The following is a 24,549-nucleotide window of genomic DNA, read 5'->3' as shown; positions in this document are numbered from 1 at the left end:
TAGTGAAGAGTTGAGTCAGTCAGTTTGTTTTTAATTTACAATGTTCCAGTTAGTGTTGTTGTTGCTATTATTATTATTATTATTATTGTTATTATTATTATTATCTTTCTCAACTATATATTTATGTTTACGTTCTAAAGTAGAAAGAAAGAAAAAAACGATGAACAAGGGAAAATGATTTACAAATTCAAGCGTTAGTATTTCTCTCTACTCATTTCTTTCGTTCCATTTAATTGTAAAAGTTTATCTACCTTATTCTGATAGCGTATTCAACTGAAAAATTTGTCAGTATTAAATTGATAAATAATATTATTATTTTATATAGTTGAAATTATGAGTCAATTGAAGCTAGACCACCATGGAAAACCTGGAAGCACTGGACGGCCGTTTCAATTGACTCATGATCTCAACTATATAAAATTACTGAAATCTCCACAAAACCCCCTTCTGATAATACTATTATTAGTTGACTATGATCAAGTCATTACTGAAGTAAAATATTCTAGATATTAGAAATTTTATTTCTGTCATTAATTTTTACAGAGATTATCTTATTCTAGAAACTATTATTGATATCAAGATTGGACTGGATAGTTTCAAATAAATTGAATATTGGATGGAGAGTAAATGTATACTCTGAAGTAGTGGTTTACATTAAGTCAAGAAACGTCAGAACTACAATTTTTCTACTAATTGAGATATCACGAAAAATATATTTACTGCTAATATCATTTATGTTACACAAAAATTGAAAATTGTACGTTTCCGATTTAAACTTTACGTACTCAAATGTTGATTGAGTTGGTTGACTGATTATTGTTCGAAAGTTAATTGGTCAGTTAGATGAAATATGTCACGAATTTTCCTTTGTCGAACAAATCAATCTTAAGAATATGTCTGTTGGGCTGTGGAGATTGTTGAGTTTTAGTTGAGATCATGAACCGACCAATATTAGACCACTAATGGAAACCCAAAAGCAATGAATGGTCGTTTCGTCCTAGTATGGAACTACACAACAGTGAATATCCATAAATCCTCAACCAGAACATTTTGCATCGCATGTGAACGCTTAATCTCTAGACTAATGAGTTACCATCCAATACTGTAAATGTTTGACTTCAGTCTCACACCCAACACGGATCGGACTCGACTATTCACAACTTCCTATTAGAATTCCAGAAATTACATCTTCGATCTAGTCACTAGTGGTTCCATGATCGTTATCAGTATGGTAGATTTATGGAAACTGTAATGTTTTCGCAGTTGAAATCAGGAGTTGATCTAAATTAGAATGAATGCTTATTAAAAACCCAATGAACACTGATTAGTTTGCAGACCATCAACGTTGATGATCTATGTCGAATGATTGAAGGCCTACTCGAGTTAGACGGGAACGGTGCAACGAACAAGCTAACTTTCAAGTCACACCTCACGATCAGCACCTTAAGCGGATTGCCTCATCGACGTATCAAGGGACCATGGGTGTTCTGAAGACTGTACAACACAAAGGACGTTAGTACAGAAATATATTGGTTAAAGAAGATACAAGCGAAAGTAGAACCACTGCTGCATGGGCCAGTCCATGGCGTATGATTAACTGATGCATGTTGATTGTCTTTGACCTTGACAGGGATCGATGATCTGTTCGATATTTAGTGACCTAAATGCCGGATGATTTGGCTTGTGTTCAGTGACATTTCACTGGCCCTACAAGTCTAGTAAAAAGACTTTCGATCAGTAAGTCATTTACAATCTTTCTTGGAAATTAATCTCATATAACTGTATGCTATATATTGACCTTAGTTACATATGAATCGTACGATTATATCCTATTGATTACAATATTGATCAGTTTGTTGAATAGTACAACCTGTCCTACTTTTTTACAGTAGGTTCTTTAATTCCTTTTTTTTAAAAGATTAATTCATTTAATTTACAACTTTCCGGATTTTTAAGGAAAGATAACTAAACACTTGTGTTGTTTTTATTAAAGTTAATTACATAATTACAATCTACATCTCATTATGTTTTTATAAAGGATTGTTTCAGTTAACATGTAAAATTCAACTTGAATATAGTGATATTTCATTTATAATAATAACAATTAGGTAATATCGATTTAAAATATCGATTTTTAAGATTGTACTCTTCGAATATTGTTCAGTAGTATTCTATGCTTGACAAACCGATTGAATCCCAGTACAACTGGTATCCCATAGATGAATTACATTTAATTGATTTCAACTTTTTTCAAACACGACATAAGCTATTACTAAATTGGTTTGTAGAAATTGTTAAAATTTACAGATTATATAACTAAATGACTTTAGAATGACAATCAGTTAAAAGAAAGAAGTACTGAACAGTTGTTTTGACCTGATATTGAACTGTTTATCACATACAAACCCTGTAGTTTAAAGATTAAGCTGTCGCTGTGAGACCTGAGAGTTCTGGGTAAGCTATCTAACGAAGTCATCGATATTAACTAATGAAGAGTCTTATACCAAGATGAAGCAACTATTTCAGTGCTTCTTGGTTTTCAATGGTTGATTAGTAAAGATTTCGATTCTACCATTGTTGATATTCAAGACGAATGTTTTGATCAGTTTTTGTTAGCATATGTACATTATAAAGAGATCGTCTGATTAAATAAATATCGTACCTGTCAAACAAGTTAGTAGCTATTTGGACTCAGTGGATTAAGAAATAACACGATGGAGTTTGAAGTAGAATCTACTTATTTCAATTCCTTATGTGAACATCGGTAGTGGGATCCGGGTATACTTAATTGATTAGAGCGAAACAGGAGGAAATATACATATTGAATCTCACTGTTAGCTACAATCTATTTATTCTGAGAAAAAAATCAGAATAATGTCGACAAAACCTCATAATCAAAATAATAGGTTCTTGTTAGGTTTCTGAAGTAAAACTTGAAGTTAAAACATATTAAAACACAAAATATTAAGATTTACGAATGAAATTCAAATGGACTGTTCGCTTAACAAGAATATGAGCATCCAGTTTCATTTAATACCTACTGACAGATAATTGTCAGTAGTCGATAGTAAAACTTTGTACATAAGTTAAATGCTAGTTAATATTCTCCAACTGAATTACAGAACAGATTAAAACAAAATTTGTTCGTGTGAGACAGAAACGTATAATTTCTTACTGTCAGGGGGAGAAAACGGTAATATAGGTAATTAGTTATAATGCTACGGTAGAAAAATAAAATAGGACACTTGTGAATTAAATATACAATCTATTCATCATCCTCTTAAACCTACTGAAATAAACATTTGTAAACACATTCTTTTGTTAAGCAGAGATGGATAGTGGCTAGCAGTGGAATCCAGGACGCGCGTTTCGTCGTATTTGGGACTCGTCAGCTGGATGTACCTGCATCTCAGAGTTGATGTTCACTCTTTTGTTATCCATTAATATTTAACTTGAAAAGTTTATATTTGACTTGTCCCCCTCTTATTCTCATGTATTTTCTTCTCTGTTCATTTATATTGTCCGTAAGCACGTTTTGTAATGATACATTTAATAAATATTTACACTAAGAATATAACCCTATATATATGTCAATCAACAATCATTCAGAACAAAAAAAATCCCAGAGAATAATAAATTTGTTTACAATATACAATAGATCAACAGTAGTATTTATAGGTTGTTTTTTTTTGGGGGGGGTACTATTTCTACAAGTTAATAAATGTAAATAAAATGCTAAAGAAAAATGGATTAAAAAGATGTTATATAAACAGAATTCATTCATTCAATCAGTCAGTCAGAATTCAACAACCAAAAAAAGGGTCTGACAGTTAAAAATCTATTCATATAAATTCTCATACTGTCACACCAATGTAAATAGAAACACAATGTATGTGAGGGGGAGAGAGAGAAGAGTTCATCTATTAAAAATTAACAACATCATGATAAATAATAATAATAATAGTTCAGACTAGCTGAAAGAAATTATAGTTCATAAGTTATTGAGGTTAGGAAATGAAAATTATTAAAGATAAAGAACACTTAAATTTACTCTAATGTGATTGAATCTTAACCATATCACTCCAAAGAAAACCAAGAAGTTGACATCTCTTGATATTAGTTCACTTTAAAAGTTAAAAACATCATAACGATTTTTACAAATCTATTCATATCGATATATTATGAACTTTGGTTATTTTGATGAAGTTTTGTTCTTTGAGTTGGATGGTTAAGTTTTGGAGCTTTCATTGTCCTTCTGAACGACAACATTTCGTGATGGAACTATACTGATCATGAAATTTCAGATTTAACCTATCGAAATCAGTCACTAAATTAGGTATTATATCCTACATCACATTGAATTTCTGCCAATCATTTAGTCTATAATTATAGTTTCCCATCATCAAAAAACTATTCCTTCTATTTATTTCACATCAATATAGTTATATTTTAGATGATTCAACATGTAAATAATAGATAGTAAAAACTTGTAGCCATTTTCGAGAATTCTAGAATTATATTTACCTGTGTAAATAATAATTATAAAAGTTAAAAGTATGATTATACGCTTAAAATGTTGATTTACGATGAAAATAGGAAATAAATAATGTTCTTTCATTGATTTATTTATTCTTTAGTATTATGACTCATTTGTTTTTTAATATATTACTGTATTTAATTAAGAAATGCCCTGCTTTACCTTGTATTGTATCTTTTTTTCTCTCTCTCTCTTTCTACCTCTTTCTATTTTATTCGTTATTACTTCATCACATCCGTCTCCCAAGTAATGATGTTACTGTTATGTTTATTTGCATCATGTGACTTTTTTTTTCTGGACCGGTTTCATTTCTAGAGCCCCTTTTTGACGGTTTATCATGATTTTCTGACGGTCCTAAATAAAAATAGATTTGATTCAAAATAATTCAAGTATTAATATTCTAACAGTTCGGTGTACCTGTAATCTTAAGGGAACGGATGCTCACTGACGGATTCGATCCCGTGTCACCCAGATTCACAGTCATAGATGTTACCACTGGGTTATCCGGGCCGCGACTGACCTCCTGTATGACTGAGATGTATTTACATTTAACTGGTCACTGGATGGTGATCAGTGTCATGTATGTCAGGTTCTTTTTAGTGCAGATCGAATTCTATCGATCGGGTTGCAATGTAAGAAATCGTGAATATTCGAGTCCGATCCGTGTTGGGTGTTAGACCAATATCCACCACAGTTATTAGATGAACAGTTGCACAAGATCATGCTTTGACTGAAGTCAGACATTTACAGTGTTAGATGGTGCCTCACAAGTCTAGAAGTTAAGCGTTCACGTGGGGGTTTGTGGTCCTATACTAGGACGAAATGGTCATTCAGTGCTCTCAGGTTTTCAATAGTGGTCTAACTTATATCAAATGGTGCTTTCAACTGTGAAAATACTACAATCTCCGGAAATCATCATACCAATAACTTTTTTATTTAAAAGGCAATAAAGAATATTTTCCTTATTGTAATTGTTCCAGGGGTTAACATTAAATTTACAATAATCTGATGTTGAATTCACTATTTCAACTGAATTTTCATGTCCATTCATGCATTGAAATTAGCTGAGATTGTCTTTAACATTTTTAAAGTTCATTAAATGTGTCATACCCATCAACTTTTATTATTTTAGTATTCATTTAATCAATAAGTGTTGCATATTGTAGGGTAATTTTTTCACAGATTTCAGTTTAAGAATCCAGAGTTTCACCCAACTATCTGCTATGGATATGTCCATTATGATACACCCCAAATGCTAGATAATAAACACAAACATGGTAAACAATTATATTTGAGATCAAATGTTGAATAAAAACTACATTTTAATGCTTAGAACCTACTTACTAAATAAATGAAAAAAGCAACCGAAAGTCCAGAGTACGATATATCTAATGAACTCTGTAAATATTAAGGATAAATTCAGCCTCAACATACGATTGTTTGTTGATGTACATCTACTGCTAGTCACTATACAACCATACTATCAAAAGATACCTTTTAAGAAAAGTTTTGGTTGAAAAGACTACTTTAACATATACATACTCAATACAACAATTGTATTAAATTTCAAAATTCTAATGATTATTAGGCAATACAATCAATACAAGAATTATTGATGAACGGTTTCGAACCTGATTAAAAGAATCCTACTTACTATTATTTTAATATAAATCATCTTTTATTATCCAAAGAATCCACTTGTTATTCTATCTAAAAAAAGAAAATTTTTTGATATTATCATCATTATAGGCCAAAGATGGATAGTGGCTAGCAATGGAATCCAGGATGCGCGTTTCGTCCTATTTGAAACTCGTCAGCTGGATGTTCACTCTGGGACTTCAACCCAGTACTTTCCGCTTCAAACGCCATCGCGTTGTCCACTCAGCTACTGAGTCCTGATAGCCACTTGCAGGTACATCCAGCTGACGAGTCCCAAATAAGACGAAATGCGCGTCCTGGATTCCATTGCTAGCCACTATCCATCTTTGCTTACAATGCTCGTGAATTAAGGTTATATCGAGGCAATACGCTCAGTATGCACATATGCTAATAAAAGACTGACCAGTTACAGTCCTAAACATCAATGGGAAGATTCAAACAAACAATACTATGTGAATTATCATCATTATTTTAAATATTGATTATTTCATATAACATTTAGCTATTGAAACATAACGTTTAACTTTTCATAGATTCCTATTTAGTCAAAAATTAAACTGTAAGCTAAGGAAGTGAAAACAGTTTCATGTATGAGTATTTGAAAGAGAAAAGAGAAAGAAATGAACTGACAACCCAGTAAGTACATATAAAACTAACTTACATTGATTCATAAAAGCAATTGATTACAATATACAGTGACATAAACGTGAAATCAACGTGATCCAATAGCTGAGATTAGGAGTCGATATGGTAGGATTACAAATACCCTATATATATATATATATATATATATATATATATATATATATACTTGTTGGACGTGTAGTGCGAAAATGTGTTCGTTAGTTTTGTATGATGAAAGGAAGTGAATTTTAGTCAATACTCAAATAGTATCAAAAATATATATACTAAATAGTTGTTTCATACTACTTACTCTGTGCTTTTTTTTAGTTTTACTATCAGTAGTGGTACTTTTTCAAGTTATACAATAAAATACGTAATGTTTGATATGTCGAACTAGGTCTTAGTGACTATTTTCTTTATTTATATGAATTAGTATTGTACAATTAATTACCGTTGATGTAGAAATTAGTTTCTGTCCTATTTCAGTGAATCTCACATTTAAGCATTTTGTTTACTAATCTCAGCTTTCATTTCTAAGGCTCTCCAGTCGTCTTCTTTTCTCTAGTTGTACTTACATACATGGAGCATCTCACTGGATTGGAATCTCATATTATTAAATCAGTGATTTCGCCAGTTCGACAAGTTGACGTTTTAAATTTCCTATTAAGTTAATAATAAATCCTAAAGACCGGTCAATCCCTTGATTTTCTTTAAGAGTATAACAGCTTCATTTTCTTAGAAATAATGACAAATTAAAAAACGTATTTATTAAACCAAACTTGTTAGACCCTATCATCAACATTATTCTTGCTTCAAGAAATTCATTTCTGTTCTAAATATTAAACGATTTATACAATCACCTAAAATAGTACACCCTTAACCAGTTATAATGACTTCCACTTATTACTAATGTACAGCAAATTGATATATCTTCCGTGCTAACTGTTTGATTTATAGGATTTCAAAATGCATAGAACTTCATAGTTATCCTAAATTTTTAAAGTATACGACCATATTTTTAATTCATTTTCTACTGGTTGTTTAAATCTTCTCATTGATGTTTTTGGACTGCAATTGATCAGTCTCTTATTGGCATATGTGCATCTTGTGTGAATTACTTCGATATCGCCTTAAGTCACGGGCATTATAAGCAGAGATGGATGGTGGATAGTAGTGGAATCCAAGATGCACGTTTCATCTCTGTTCCAACTATTTTTATTATATATTATTTAATAATGACAACTGTTTGAAGATTTGTAGCTACACCAAAGTATATTTCATCTATGATGCTATACCTTAAAAAAACTATGACTACTGATTATCCACTTTACACTCATCTTACACTTCATTTTATTAACACTCGTTTCATACATTATCAAAGTAATTTATGAATAATGTCTACTTAACAAAAAAGTATTTATTGTTTATTATCTCTCTACTTTGTAGAAGTGGTAACAAAAATGTGTTTCCTTTTTGTTTTCTTTTTTTTTAAAGTTTAGAGTATTTACTGACCTTTGTAATATTCAACATAATAATTCTAATACATATATAATTGAAATGTTAACGTTTATATACTACTCAATAATCCATGAAATAAATTATATTACATTGACTTTTAACATCATAAACTTGATTATTGAGTTAAAGTTTTGATATTTATTATCATTGTATTGAAGAGTTCTAAAGTACATAAAACAATTTTGTGGTATTTAATTATACCTACATTACTCTTAGTATTGTTTGTTTGAATCTTGATGTTTAGGACTGTAACTGGTCAGTCTCTTATTAGCATATGTGCATACTGAGCGTATTGCCTCGATATAGCTTTAATTCACAAGCATGTAAACAAAGATGGATAGTGGCTAGCAGTGGAATTCACGACGCTCACTTCGTCCTATTTAAGACTCGTCAGCTGGATGTACCTGCATCTCAGAGTTGATGTTCACTCTGGGACTAGAACCCAGTACCTTTCGCTTCAAACGCCAGTTGCAGTCCTAAACATCAATGGGAAGATTCAAACAAACAATACTAAATGAGAGTATTTCAGATGTTTAAATAGGTTGTCTCTGAATTCATTTTGATCTAGTGAATTATCGACTTGTATTCTTCAGAATTAATGACATTAATATTGTTTCATTACTACTACTACATAGCTCGTCAGATTTTCTAATAATGTTCTAGCTATTTTTAAGTTGTTAGATCTGCCAATGGCTATTAGAAAGTACATGAAACTTACGTTTTACATTGGAATTAATGAGAGTTACATGGTTTATGCATACACTCCGACCCGGTTATTATTCTTTAAAATTGTTCAAATGGATAGAGAGATTATTAAGCATTCTTCAAATCCTGAACAAGTTTTTCCTTAAAAAAAAGTGAACACAGAGAATGTCTCGCCTATCCCTAGTTCTAAAATATGAATTACCTTTACTCTTTTTTACAATATAATATGTTACTATAGATTATAAATCACGAACTGGCCTTAGCTAAACCACCACAGAAAACCGGAAAGCGCTGTACATGCTTTTCTTTCCAGTGTAGGACTCCCCACCAATAAACATAACCTCGCATACGGAATCGAACCTAGGACCTTCAGCTTCGCGCATGTTTGCTTGACCTCTAGATTACGTAGCGGGGTTGGGGATGCGTATTCATGAGCAGTCCTACATCAGGAACAAACGGTCGTCTAGTCATTCCAGCTTTTTAATGTTAATCTGACTAAGGTCAGTTCGTCACTTAAAGTTTTTGAGAATCCAATAATGTTTACAATGTTTACTGTTACTAGACATACTTGGATCCCAGAGTTGATGTTTCTCTCGGCAGTCAAACTCAGTACTGATCACTTCAAATTCTATCGTGTTATCCACATAGTGTCTTGTAGCGGACATCAACTCTGAGATGCAGGTACATCCAGTTCACGAGTCCTATATAGAACGAAACGCACGTTCAGGATTCCACTGTTAGCCACCATCCGTCTTTGTTTATAATACTTGTGACTTAAGGCGATATCGAAGCAATTCGCACAGGATACACATGTGCCAATAAGAGACTGATCAATTGCAGTCCTCAACGTCAACAGGTAGATTCAGACAACCAATACAAAAATGAATTAAACTTCACCTCATTGCACAAGCTAGTGTCTATCAGGACTCAGTAGCTAAGTGGATAACGTGATGGCTCTTGAAGTGAACGTAACTGGGTTCGAGTATCAGAGTGACTAGTCGTAAATAGGATGAAACGCGCTATTTGGATTCCGCTGCTAGTCACCATCCAGTTTAACAACAATTACTGATTTAAAACAATGAAACCATAAGAAACGAACATTCTACAAGGATTCTTAACATGTTAAAATTCGAATTTATATGATGTGAAATGACTAATGAGTAGTTATATGATATTTGTTTCTCCAAATTTTCAACTTAAACAGATGAATGGTTCAGTAGTGCTCTTAAACAAAATATTATTCATAATATGAAAGCATTCTCTAAAGTATTATAGTTTATTTCCATTTGAACTAACTTCTTATGTAATAGAAGCCTTTATAATTAATAAAACTAATTCATTAATAACTAAAATGATAAATCAGTGAAATTAATTTAAATGTCTGACAAAGAATATATATATATATATATATATATATATATATATATATAACTATAATTATGAAACCCATTGTACAGTTATAAGTTACCTTTCGTTCATGTGGTATGCTACTATTGTAGTGAACAAGAACACGGGTGGGGATAATCAAATGTATTTAAGCACACATTACAGACTATCTCACTAAATTCTGATAACCATACAGTAAACAGTCAATTTATAAAATAGCCATCAATTATCTCAATCTTAACTGTCCCTTCTACAAATATCAGTCCGTCTTCTCTGATTTCTTTGTTCATGCACTTTCGTACCGATTGCGCTTCATTATTATAAGCTGTTGTCAGTTAAAATAAGAAGCCTATTCAAATTCAAGAAAAATTAGAAACCTATTCTATTTTAGTTAAGCGCTCCTCAACAATGCATATTACATACCACACAGATACAGGCTGATCCCCAAAAACTTTGGGCAACACAGGAAGTACATTTTTTAAAACAAATTACTTAGACTTGGTACCATCTAAGTTATGAAATGATTGCTAACGTACATAAAAACATACATCATACAACTATTTATACATATATACTTAAAAAGCTATGTTTCTAGGGTGTGGCAGTAAATTGTTAATAATGAAAATTCCTAATACAAAATCTATTCATTCATCTAGAAAATAAGTATTCAAATGATATTTAAATCATCGTTATATTCAATGTAAACAGTTGTTATCATTTTTTGTATTGTTGCTAATAACTACTTACCTGTTTAATGGAACAATATAATCCTAGTATATATTTTTATAATCTAACAAACAACAGCTGACAAGTTTATTGAAACAAGAAAAGATTAGAAGAAATACATCGTTATACAGTTGAAATGATGAAATAAAATTGTATAAACACCTTTTTGACAAACTAATGGGATACTATATGGATAATGAAAATAATTGTATACTCTTGTTTTTAATAACAAGAAAAAAATTGGTTAAAATATTTGTAACATGTAAATCAATAGTGAACAGTTGAATAGGAAATATACGTTTAGGACTGAGTACTATCAAACAAATTGTATTTGTTTCAAGAAATCAAAACTAAATGAATATATACTAGTCGGTATTATATGGTCGTCTTATATAGTTTGGTCTTAAAGTTTCTGAGAATAATAGATGTACATATGTCTCCTCAATGAGTAAACAAACTGAACTATCAAGTTTTTACAGTGAAACTTGAGAAAAGCTGTATTAGAGGAAGTAATATATGGAGGAAAACAATTTTATTCAAGTAATGAGAGTCGACAAGAGTCCCATAAAGGCACAAAGCCAGAGCGATTGTCAATTAATTGTAATGATTAAAACATAAAAAGCTTTGTTTGTTTTACTTCCTGACTGCTGATTCACCGTGTCGATGACTTTGGGTTTATAAAAATCATCCGTCTATAAAGCTATTACGAAAATTGAAATTATGAGACAATTGGAAAGCCTTAATTTTGGAGATTTTTGAATAACAGAAACGGGGATATGACAAGTTTTTTATCATTAGTGATGAACTTTTTAAAAAGAATGGGGTTGACGTATATTACATTTTGTAAAATACAGTTTTTATGATCTCATTTTGCGTATTCACTGGAAAGAATGTGTATCTACGTTTTTCATACAAATATTTGACTACACACATTTAATATTCAATCTGACAAATCTCTGAACTACATCAATATTTCTATTCGAATTGTGTGCTATCCAGTTCAAATATTGGTTAAATTTGTGATAAAGCGATAAGAAATTACTCATTGTCAAAAAGAAGTTCATACAGAGAGACGAATAGTGCGTTCGCTATATCGTTCCTTTGTCATATTAAGCAATATCAATGATGCTTCACATAAACGTCGACCAAACAGAATGAAGATTTACAGAACATACGAAATCTGAATATGGAAATACTAGCTAATAACGTTGTAAATTATGCTCTAAGTAGTCATTTATAGAGTCTCCTGTAATAAAACTATTTGTACACTGACTCAACTGCATTAGTTTGTATTGATTTTCATTACATCAACATTATACTGATGTCTATCGTCACAATTTGACCGAAATCATCCGATTTTATTAACTCATTTTCACGTTTACATGACATTTATATTGAATGTGCAAAGCCAACTCAATTTTATATTAAAATGGCTCACTTATAAATAATGCAAAACTGTTCAGTACTTTCATAAATGTGATGCCTTCTCTTTAATGTATTTTTGAGTAAGTTCAAATATTAAACAAGCATCATCTTCAATAATTGGTCACTCAGTAGTAACTAGTCTAATATACTGTACTTGTTAGCGTAAATATATTTATATTGTTCAATTCGTAATATAATTACTGAGCTGTATGGTTCAGTATCTCCCATTATGGTTTATTTGATGTTATTTTATTCGAAACGACCATCAAAATGCTGTGAAACAAAGCTTCGTAATGGTCAATTCACATTAGTAAAGTACACTTCTACCTAATCTTTTTACTGATAATATTGTTTAGAAGAACAAAGAACTTTTCACGATTATGCCATCCAACTCAGAAAACAGAACTTTACCAAAGTCATCTATCTAAGCTATAGATTTTCACCAACATCTCAAAGTATATCTGCAATTACGATAAAACTTATATTCTCCTTGAGAAGTGAATTCATATTATATAATATCAATCTGAGACATTATCGCTGGGCTACTGGAGGCCATGGTCCACAAAATCTAATGATTAGAAATCAGTCATTTAAAAAAAATTCTTGAAAAATACTGTAAAATCTGGATAACATGACCAGATAACAGAAAATTGCTTCCTAAAGAGCACTACAAAATAAATTTAACATATATTTTAGCAGAAAGTATCCATGGAAAAGTATTCAGAAGCACTGCATATATATATATATATATATATATATATATATATAATCATTCTATTATTTAAGGAGTCAGATATCTAACTAAGCAGAACTGAGTATTATAAATATGCAACGAATGTATTTAGAGTGCTAATAATGGTTTTTATCTAACTGCTATCAATATTTAGTGCTTAAGTTGATCAGTATCTATTGCCACATATCGATCCCTAGTGAATTGCTTCATCATAGCGTTATGCTATAAATTTAGGTGTATTTGTTATTTGGTTAGAAGTGTAATCCATCAAATACCTTTCAGCTTATTTGGGACTTGTCATCTGGACTTGAGCCCATTATTTTCAGCTTCATATATCCTGAATTTCTGTCCTCACTACATGCCAATTATACTAGTTTTTAGAGTTATAAACAAACGAAAAAATAACCTGTAATCTAGTACTATTTAATTTAACATTTTTATTCTAAAAGGGGAATACGAACATCATGCTTTATTATCATGATAACAATGGATTTTCGAATTTTATACATTTCCTTTTATCTGATTCTTTTGTTATTGTTATTGTTATCATATCGACATCATAATTATTTTCCATCTTAAATACTCATTATTTTAAGTTAGGTAACTGTTTATTCGATTATACTTTAAAATATGTATCATCTAATTATTCACATATTTCTATTTTACTGTCCAAACTATTTATTCATCCACTCAATGAATTCCAAAACAAATCATTTGTTTATGAGGAGAGATGGATAGTGGCTAGCAGTGGACGCGCGTTTCGTCCTATTCAGGACTCGTCGGCTGGATGTACCTGGGTCTCAGAGTTGATGTTCACTCTGGGACTCGAACCCTGTACCGTTCGCTTCAAATGCCATCGCGTTATCGACTTAGCTACCGAGTCCTGATAGCCACTTGCTTGTGCAATGGGGTGAAGTTTAAATTCACTTGATGTTGTTTACTTGTATCCTCCCATTGTTATTTAGGATTGCAATCGATCAGTCTTTCATTTGTTTATACTGTGTGTACTATCGAAACAGTGATACACATTGTTGAAATTTAATTAATACGAATTTGACTTGATTGATTTTAAAAATTAAGAAATAAATGGTGAAAAATGTGAATGAAGTCTTGAAATATCATTATTTATTTATCTTGATGAAGCAAGGCAGCATTCATAAGTATACTGATTGGTAACCAAAATCATCTACTTTTAGTTCCTTTTGCTGACCAATCTAATCTAACCAACTGGAGAACATGCATGTCATAATCGAAACATTAAACTATTGTAATTGACCACATTTTAAATAGTTAACCGTTTATATCTTCGAATCTGACATTGTGCGATGTGGCTTAAAACCCCACAGATATTATCAGTGTAGTGAACATAACACGAGTGGGGACAATCAAATGTATTTAAGCACAAATTACAGACTATCTCAGTAAATTCTGATAACCAAACAATGAACAGTCAATTTGCAAATTAACAACCAATTGTTTCAATCTTCACTGTTTCTTCTCTAATTCCATTGCTCATGCATTTTCCAAACGATTGCGCTTCATTTCAGTTCTTTGCTCATCGGTCTTCTGCCAAAATACATTCTTTGTCTGACCAACACCATACACTACTTATATGGATATAAGTAGACCACATCACATCAGTTCAGTGCCTTGTCTCTTGATCAATGACAACTGGCAAGAAAACAGACAATTAAAAGTTTCCTACTGACTACCTCCGAATACCTAAAATCTAAACAAAGTTTATAGTTAACAAATACCATTTTTCATTCATTATTTAGCAAAGTTATACCGGTTTTTCATGTTACTAACTACCTTAATATAAATAAAAGTAAGGAATTTAATATACTAACTCATTTTGATGCTAACTGCATCGATAGTGTATATCTAAAATAGATATTGTTTCTACTTCGTTTGTTCAAAACTAACCCTTGTGCAAATCAAAATTTCAGATAAAATCATCGACTCATTGTCCCATCTATTAACAGCTATACAGGTAAATAACTTGGAGACGGTAACATATCGGTTAATGATCTACTCATGATCATGTAAGAACCATTTAGTAAGAAATGTATCGGCTCTGTTATGGGATGATTTTGTAAACCAAACAAACTTTGATTGTGAGCTTTTAGAACTGATCGTAAGTAAGTAAAGAACTTATAAACTAGGTGAAAAATTTTGAATATGATTAAGATTTGTTTACTATTAGAAATAAATTCTTGATCAATGGGATATAAAAGCTTTATGGCCATATATGTGAGTTCCCATGTCTTACACTACAGCAGACTTTTTTCATTTTACAGTTAGTAATCTGATGAAATTCATACTTTTTCACAAATTCTGTGTCAGAAGACTCAATTTCATCGCTACTAAAGTCAGGTTTAAACTCTGTTAGAAATGAATTTAACATCTGAAATTTTACTAATAAAAACTACCAAAGAATAGTTAAGTATTTAGGCAAAATATGGCACACAAATCTTAGTTACTATTCAATGTAATACTTATAAATCGTTTTTATTTTGTTTTTAGTTACTATTGTTAAAATTCTGATCCGATAGGTCAGCGAAATAATCCGATTACCCTTAATCTGATGTTCTGTCTATTTTATATATATTTTTTAATATTTGGTGAGATATATTTTTTAGTTCTGCGTTTTAAAGGTGTCTAATTCTATGAGTGGAATGATTCAGTTGCGAAGCTTTCGTTTTCATCCTAGACAATATCATCAGCGCATATTTCTATGAAGCAAGTAAGGCGATTTTATTAAGTAGCAGCTAACTATTAATAAACTAGTAATGTTACTCGACACGGAATCTGTTCATTATGTGACAGTTGTCAATATCCTTAATCGAAATGTATTCTCTCACTACTTCTATTAAGGTATCATAAACCTTTATTGAATGAATGACCTAATGTAGAATTCTGTCAGTTAAATGGAACAATTGGAATAGTTAGTGTTCATTCAAAGATTATCATTGTGAGTGAAGAACTACTATACTTTTGGTGACTAGTGGTGAGAATATCTAAACAAAACAGTATTTCTTCTTACTTCCAATGCTTATTCAGCTAGCATTAACACAGCATGCCATAAACTAATGAGTAACCAATGATAACCAACTTAACTGTTAACCGGAGGCACATTTATTTCAAATATGAACTGAGGTCCTAATTCCATTTAATCGGATTATACATACATCTGTATTTGTATACATGTCATTGATCATTTAGTTTCCCATTCGAGTTAAAAATTTAAGGGCCTGTTTTTCCCATTAGATGTCCCTAACTTGAAAAGTCACAATAAACTTCCTTTCAATAAATCCAATTAGGTTTTTGTAAATCTTCATCAGAAAGGTCTGAATACTAGATTTGTTACTTGGCACTAATCTAAAAGGTTTATCTGAAATTTCAGAAGAATTAGTTCTCACCGTAAGACTACAATCCTCTTCATTCAGTTTCACATTTCAAGACACTAACATTCAGATACTCAAGCAGAAACTGAACTCTAAACTATTGAGATATTTTTATTAATCAGACAATAAATAGTACGTAATATACAAACTATCTAGTTCTGTGGATTAGACAAACAAGATATTGGTTAATCACTCAATAGCCAGTTAATGTAGACCTTAAACGCTTAACATTAAAACATAACCTAACGGTAATCTATTTAATTTACGAACTAATTTGTAAAATCTGTTTACATTTTGCAATATTATAATTTTCTTTTCTGTAAACTATCTACTTATGGACGTTGTTTCTTGATTGGCTATGAATTCATTACAGTTGTGTATATTTTTTTCTAAATCTCGTCCTTTACACTATAGATGTAATTAACCATTACATGAACAAGAACATTATTTTTATTTTAATTTGCATTTGTATGCTCGTTGGTTACTGAAATATGGTAAACACTAAATGATAGATAAACAATTTTTTTTATTATTTTTAAAATTTATTAAAACAATCATGTTTATGTTTGAAAATAAATTGAGTTTATGCCTTTTTTATGTTATGAATAATAATGTTTGTATACCTTCAGGAATCATGTGAATTTTCAGTAAGAAATAATTTATTCACATAATTTAATAAGACGATCCAAATTCAAACCATTCTACAATGTATAACTTTGTGTACATTATTCTTATAATAACGTTTATAAAATTTTAAAAGATTCATAGCTTTATTCAAAATAGTTGAAAGCATGAGTCAATTGAAGTTAGACCACCAAGGAAAACCTGGGAGCACTGGACGGCCGTTTCGTCGGTTAAGTGCTCTGGCGCGAGACGGGTAGGTCCTGGGTTCGAATCTCGTGAGGCTAGGTCGTGGATGCACACTTCTGAGGAGTCCCACAATAGGACGAAACGACCGTCCAGTGCTTCCAGGTTTTCCCTGGTGGTCTACCTTCAAATGACTCATGCTTTCAACTATGAAAATACTACATCTCCACAAAACCTCTTCTGATTATTCAAAACAATCATAAGCATATCAGTAGAATGATGATAAAAACTTTAGAATGGTCATACATTTTATGAAGAAAAAAGTTATTGATTAGATCGATTGTGTTTCAAAATGTAATGTGTAAAAAATGGACTCGAATATTTATTTTTAAAAAAATTATTAAGGTCAGGGTGATATCCTCAGTAAACAAGAGAAGATATTCACATAAAGTTATGGTGGATAGTAACTAGGTGTGAATTATTAGCTAAAAAGTGAATCCTTAATTATTAAACGCAAAAAATAATAGAAAACAAAAATTAGTCATCTTCTAAGGAATATTTATTCGGCTGACCTTATCATATAAGAGTTGAAATGATGGTATCAAGCACACGATCAATATTTCTAAGAATTATAAAATTTGGAAAGTATTTTTAAAGAGTTTTTGTTGTTAGACTTTTTACTTGGGGGTATGTGTAAACCAAGAAACGGTTAATAGCCGTTTCAAAGAAGTTCGGTGGTTCTTATCAGTGTCTTTTCACAATCCCATTTACAGACCGGAATCAGGACCTCTATTTGTCGCCACAATAGAAGCTAATGCTTAGTTTATGCTGCTATTTAATGTCATCGATGAAACCTGTCCCTGTCCAAACATGGATAAATGAGTATGTACTGCTAAGCAGTCTCTAGATCGGACTGGTTTCATTCCTAGATGGTATTTGTAACAGACTAGTCTCAATATATGTACCATTACCTACCAACCCAGTGGCCTGCTGGTCAGACGCTCTCTACTAGACCTAGTGGTCTTAACTTCAGTCCCTGGAAGGATTGATCATACTCATCATTTGTCATATAAAATTCTGAAATCATACATTAGACTATTGAGTAAAGCTAATTCAATTCGGTTAGTCAATTAATGTCCATAATCAGCTTCCTAAAAGTAGATCAGACCAAAAATAACTAAGGGAGGTATTGCAACATTCCTTCTCTAGTCTTTATTCAATACACAAGTTTAAGAGAAAGGTTTTTGAAATTATGCTCTATGAGAACACTACATGTGACTGCAGATTTCTTTACAGTGGATTAAATATAAACATTTTCTGGTCAGTTAATGGATCATAGTTATGTGATCTTAGAATTAATAATGATTATTATTGACTAGCTCAAATCATTTACTGTTAACTATCTTGTGTTCACTCTCTCCCTTTCTTTAGATCTTCTCTACTGTATACGCTGCACAAACCAGAATGAAATATCCCTTAGGCAGCTCACACATATGTCATTTGACTAATAACATACCTATAATATCAATATTTCTTTGTGTATACTTCTTTAAGTAGGTACCTAGTTAGGTAGTTATGTTGTAAGTGTTCATTGCTTTCCATGTTATACATAAAAAAGCCTCTGTTTATAGACGAAATAAGGATCATATTAAAAAGCAAGTTGCAATGACAATAATAAGACAAAGAAGAATAAACAGCATGTTTCGCACAGTAGAAGTTAGCTGAAGTGATATTATAAAAATAGACCAATATGCTATAGTAATCTTCATTGTGATACCTTCTCCAAATATGCTGACAAATTAACAATTGAAAGACAGAAAGCCTCATTAATTTTGAAATCTGACAAACTGATAAAGACATAAAGAGTAGAAGTGTGATTTCTTTGAAAGCCAATCAAATCAGCGGGCAATATATCTTAGTGACCGGTAAAACAACCTTTCATTATCAACTAATAATATGACTCTGAATAAAGTTAACACAATTTTAAATGGTGATAAACTAAATCGAGTTTAAGTGATTAAACTAATCTCCTAATTCATTTCTTTCACTCGTATATGAAGGAATTTAGCGACTGGCATATAAAGTTACAAAGTGGCCTACTAAAGGGAAAGGTTTTCGGCTATTTAATTCCTGAATCTGTACAATGTTATATATATGGCCACTCTAGTAGGATTTTTCGATGTTGAGGAAAATGTGTAGCTTAGGAGGAAGAATATTTTTTCTGACAATCGAAACCTTTATAATTAGCTCATTTAGTGGAGAGAACAGGGCCCCAACATTGAAAAGAACAACACTAAACTAATAACCTACAACAACTAGTTTCTTAATAAAATCTCTTATTTTATTATTCAAGCTGATGTGTGCATTTTGCCATGTTCACATTATTATACCGTAAAATCAATTTTTCATCCATCAATAACCGAATATAACATCGATAACTTAAATTTACACTTCTTAGAAGGGGTTTTGTGGAGATTTCAGTATTTTCATAATTGAGATCATGAGTCAATTGAAGCTAGACCACCATGGAAATCCTCGAAGTACTGGACGGCCGTTTCGTCCTATTGTGGAACTCCTCAGCAGTGCGCCTCCACGATCCCGCCTCGCGGGATTTGAACCCAGGACTTACCCGTCTCGCGCCAGAGCACTTAACCGATAGACCACTGAGCTGGCCGCCATCCAACGGTGATTGGTTGGAGTTAGACTTTAACACCTTTAGATGCTGGTTCAGAAACAGAAAATAAACACAGATTTTCAATCAATTTTGCATGATAATAAATAATGTTTGATTAAGTTGACCCTATGAAAATAACAAAAATCACATGAGAATCAGATACATGATTCATGTTTCTAGAAAACTAGATTTCCTATCAACAAACAATGTTATTCATAACTTCTATACACATATATACAGACATACATGCTCGCTGTCATTCATTTAAACAAAAGAAAGAAGAATGAGAAAGTTCCATTTGATGAAATCTATCCAATTTTAGAATCTAAATGCAACATATTATGTTAAATGCATTTCTTCATGATTCTGGTCAAAATGTAAAATATTGATGAATATTTTTGTGGATAATGTCAATCATCTCTTTAATTGAGCTTGGATTTATGAATCACAACCTCACACTAGAACTGTTTAAATCGACGCCAAGTATATGGTCGTTGTCTAGTTCTCTACTGTGTGTAAATATTGACATAAACTTTAACATTCATAGCCAGTTATGAATTAAAATAACCATTACTCATTGATTGGATGATCATCTCGAGACCTGAGTTTGATTTTACGCACGGTTGTATGTGAATTCTAAACAAACTCTCCAATTAATCGATGGTCTTCAATATATTCTCAATTATTGTCAGCTCTTGATGAAAACTAATCTTTAAATATTTCTTCCTACTTCACTTAAACCATTCCGTTTCAACTCATTCCTGTATTAAACGTTACTGTTGATGATATAATCGATGTAAACAACGGAACTGAACGTGGAAGCAAGTAATTAATACATATACATAAATATACAATTTCACCGAGTTACTAGTATGTAGACTCAGTGAAATGTAACTTAGTTCTAGCTAAATCATCCATCGGACTGAACTGTCTTTCGTTAGACGACAGAACACTGAATGTTGATCAATTTATCGAATATCGCTAGGGTAATCTGTTCTTATCAATATACGCAATTTCTGTGGGAAGATTCTTCATCTGGGGTAATCTAGGTTAGATATATATCACGAGTTGTGTCTTTGACGTAAACTAGAAGGTCATGCCATTCTCATCCAACTCAAGTAGACCCAAAATCCACATTGGTGATCTACAAGTACTACATTATAACCAGAACTAACAATAGCAGTCCCATGTCTTCTATATTTCATTTCACTTATTTATTTGTTTTCTTTATTGAAGGTTCAAGAGAGGAAAAAGGATAAAATCTTAATTTACGACAGTCATAAAGACAACAAATAATTAATAGAAAAATATAAATGATTAATCACAAAGAGACGAATCCTATTGGTTTCCTTTGTTATATTCTTTTCTTACCATGACTGTTCCTAAAACACAATTATGTGTCCATTATCCATGATCTATTTTATCATATATATATATATATATATATATAAGATAATTGTTAAAATGCGCCAACCACATTAAACAAATTAAACCATTTAAAATCTGCCCTCTGAGTTCAAGGAAGAATAATGATGCCTCATGATGAAAGCCGAGATTCTTCGGAAGTCAAAAGGTCGATGCTCCTTCTAACAACCAGTACAACAAACAATATAGGTATACGGAATGTTCGGACAATGTGGGAGACCACGAGGACTAATCATATAGCTGAGAAAATGAGGAGAGACAACTTGAAGGTGCTCGGAATCATCAAAACCCATTGGACCCAAGCTGAACAGAAGACAATGGATTCCTGAGAGATGTTTCTGTACACTGGTCACGAAGAAGAAAATGCTTTGCACGCACAAGGAGTTACAACGATGCTGTCCAAAGAAGCACGTAAAGCACTCAACGGATACGAATCTCATGGATCTAGAATCATCAGAGCATTCTTCAAAACAAAGAAGGATGGAATCACAATGAGTATAATCCAGGTATGTGCACTCACTAAAGATAGTAATGAAGACGATAAAAATCAGTCTCATGAGAGGCTGCAGTCGATTGTAGCGAAGTTCTCAGGAAAACACCTGGGTTGACATAGCCTCAGATCACCACCAATCACTGCTTCTTAAAATGAAACCGAAACTAGAGAAACAATGGACAACTGGACAAACGGAATTACAAAAATTCAATGCAGACTTCCTTCGACAAATTAACAAAGTCAACGAGTTCATGATAGCTCTCAATAACAGGTCCCATCATTACTATACTATACTACTGAAAGAACAGAAAACTAATATGGAAAACAACTGGAAAGGGATCAAAGAAACACTAACTTCAATGTGTCAGGAGGTCCTGGTCCGCAACAAGCATTATCATAAGAAATGGGTCTCTACCGAAACCCTGGACAAGATTGAAGAAATGAAGAGCATAAAACAGCAATTAACAATAGTCGAACAAGAGCAACGAAAGCCAACACACAGACCGAATATAAAGAAGAGAACAAGATGGTGAAGAGGAGCATTCGAGACGATAAGTATAAATACGTGGAAGACCTAGCAATGATGGCAGAAAATATTACAAGATAAGGTAAAAATGTGGGACAACTTTGTGATACAATGAAGAAACTAGCAGGGAGATCAGTCAAGGACAAGGAAGAAAAGACAATCACTGAGATTCAACAACAACAGAACAGGTGAGTAGAACACTTGGAAGAGACTTTTAATAGACCAACACCACCAAACCCACCGGATAACGAATCACAACACACACACCTTCCTATCGATGTCACTCCACCAACGATCGAACAAAACAGCATGGTCATCACACAAGTCAACAGGGGGAAAGATGCAGGAAATAACAACATACCAGCTGATGCACTGAACTCAGATATAGAAGCAACGGCAAACATGCTTCACAATCTAGTCAGGAAGATTTCGGAGGAAGAGCAAATGACGACAGACTGGAATGAAGGACACCTCATCAAGATACCACGGAAAGGAGATCTGAGAAAGTGTAAGAACTCAGCTACAGAGGCATCACTGTCAGTACCAGGAAACGTTATCAACAGAGTGTTGTTGAACCGGATGAAAGAATCAGTAGACATCCAGCAACAAGATCAACAGGTCAGATTCCATAAGCATCAGTCATACACAGATCGAATTGCGACACTACAGACGATCATCGAACAATCAGTTGAGTGGAACTCTTCACTATACATCACATTTCTTGACTGTGAGAGGACGTTTGACAGTGTAGATGGAGGAATCTCATAGAACCTTCTTCAACATTATGGTGTACATGAGAAGATCGTCAACATTATCTGGAACTCATACGACGATTTACAGTGCACAGTGGTGTAGGGAGGACAGCTGATAGACGCATTCCAAGGTAGAACTGGAGTCAGAAAAGGTTGCTTACTCTCCTCCTTCCTGCTTCTCCTGGTGGTTGACTGAATTATGAAGACCTCCACATCTGGGAGGAAATACGGAATACAATGGTTAGATCGCATGCAGCTAGGTAGTATGAAATTCGTAGATCACCTAGTCTTTCTATGCTATACACATGAAAAAACTCAGGTGAAGACGATCAGTCAGGCAGAAGTCTCTGCATCAGTAGGCCTCAACATACACAAAGGAAAAAGCAACATCCTCAAATACAATACGGAGAACACCAACCCAATCACACTTGATAGAGAAACGCTTGGAGAGGTAGAACTTTTCATGTGCCTGGACAGTAGCATCGATAAACAAGGAGGATTTGATGCAAATGTAAAGACACGGATTGAAAAAGCAAGGACATCATTCCTGTAACTGGAAAACATATGGAACCCAAAACAACTGTCAGCCAATATTATAGTCAGAATCTTCATTACAAATGCCAAGATAGTCCTATTGAGTAAGGCTGAAATGTATAGAACTACCACAACCATCATCGAGAAAGTATAGGTATTGATAAACAATTGTCTACACAAGATACTCAATGTCAGTTGATCGGATACCACCAACAGCAGTTTACTGTGGGAGAGAACAAACCAACTTCCGGTTGAAGAGAAATTAGGTAAAGACGCTGGAAGTGGATAGGATATACACTGTGGAAACTATCAAATAGCATAACGAGACAAGCCCTAACTTGGAATTCTGAATGCTAGAGGAAAAAGGAGCATCAAGGAACACTTTGCGTTGGGAATCAGAAGCAGATATAAAAAGGATAAATAACAATTGGAAATAAATAGAAAGATTTATCGGGGACAGATTTGGATGGAGAATGCTGGTAGGCGAACTATGCTCCTCGATGAGGGGTAACATTCGTAATAGATATATTCGGAAAGTGCAATGAGAAGACGAAGATCATCAGAACGATTATAACACTACCCAAATTTATCAAAGGGGTTAATTGCCTCAAATATATA

Source organism: Schistosoma mansoni, chromosome 3, assembly GCF_000237925.1.
Source record: "Schistosoma mansoni strain Puerto Rico chromosome 3, complete genome".
NCBI lineage: Eukaryota > Metazoa > Platyhelminthes > Trematoda > Strigeidida > Schistosomatidae > Schistosoma > Schistosoma mansoni.
Note: the sequence above shows the minus strand (reverse complement) of the source record.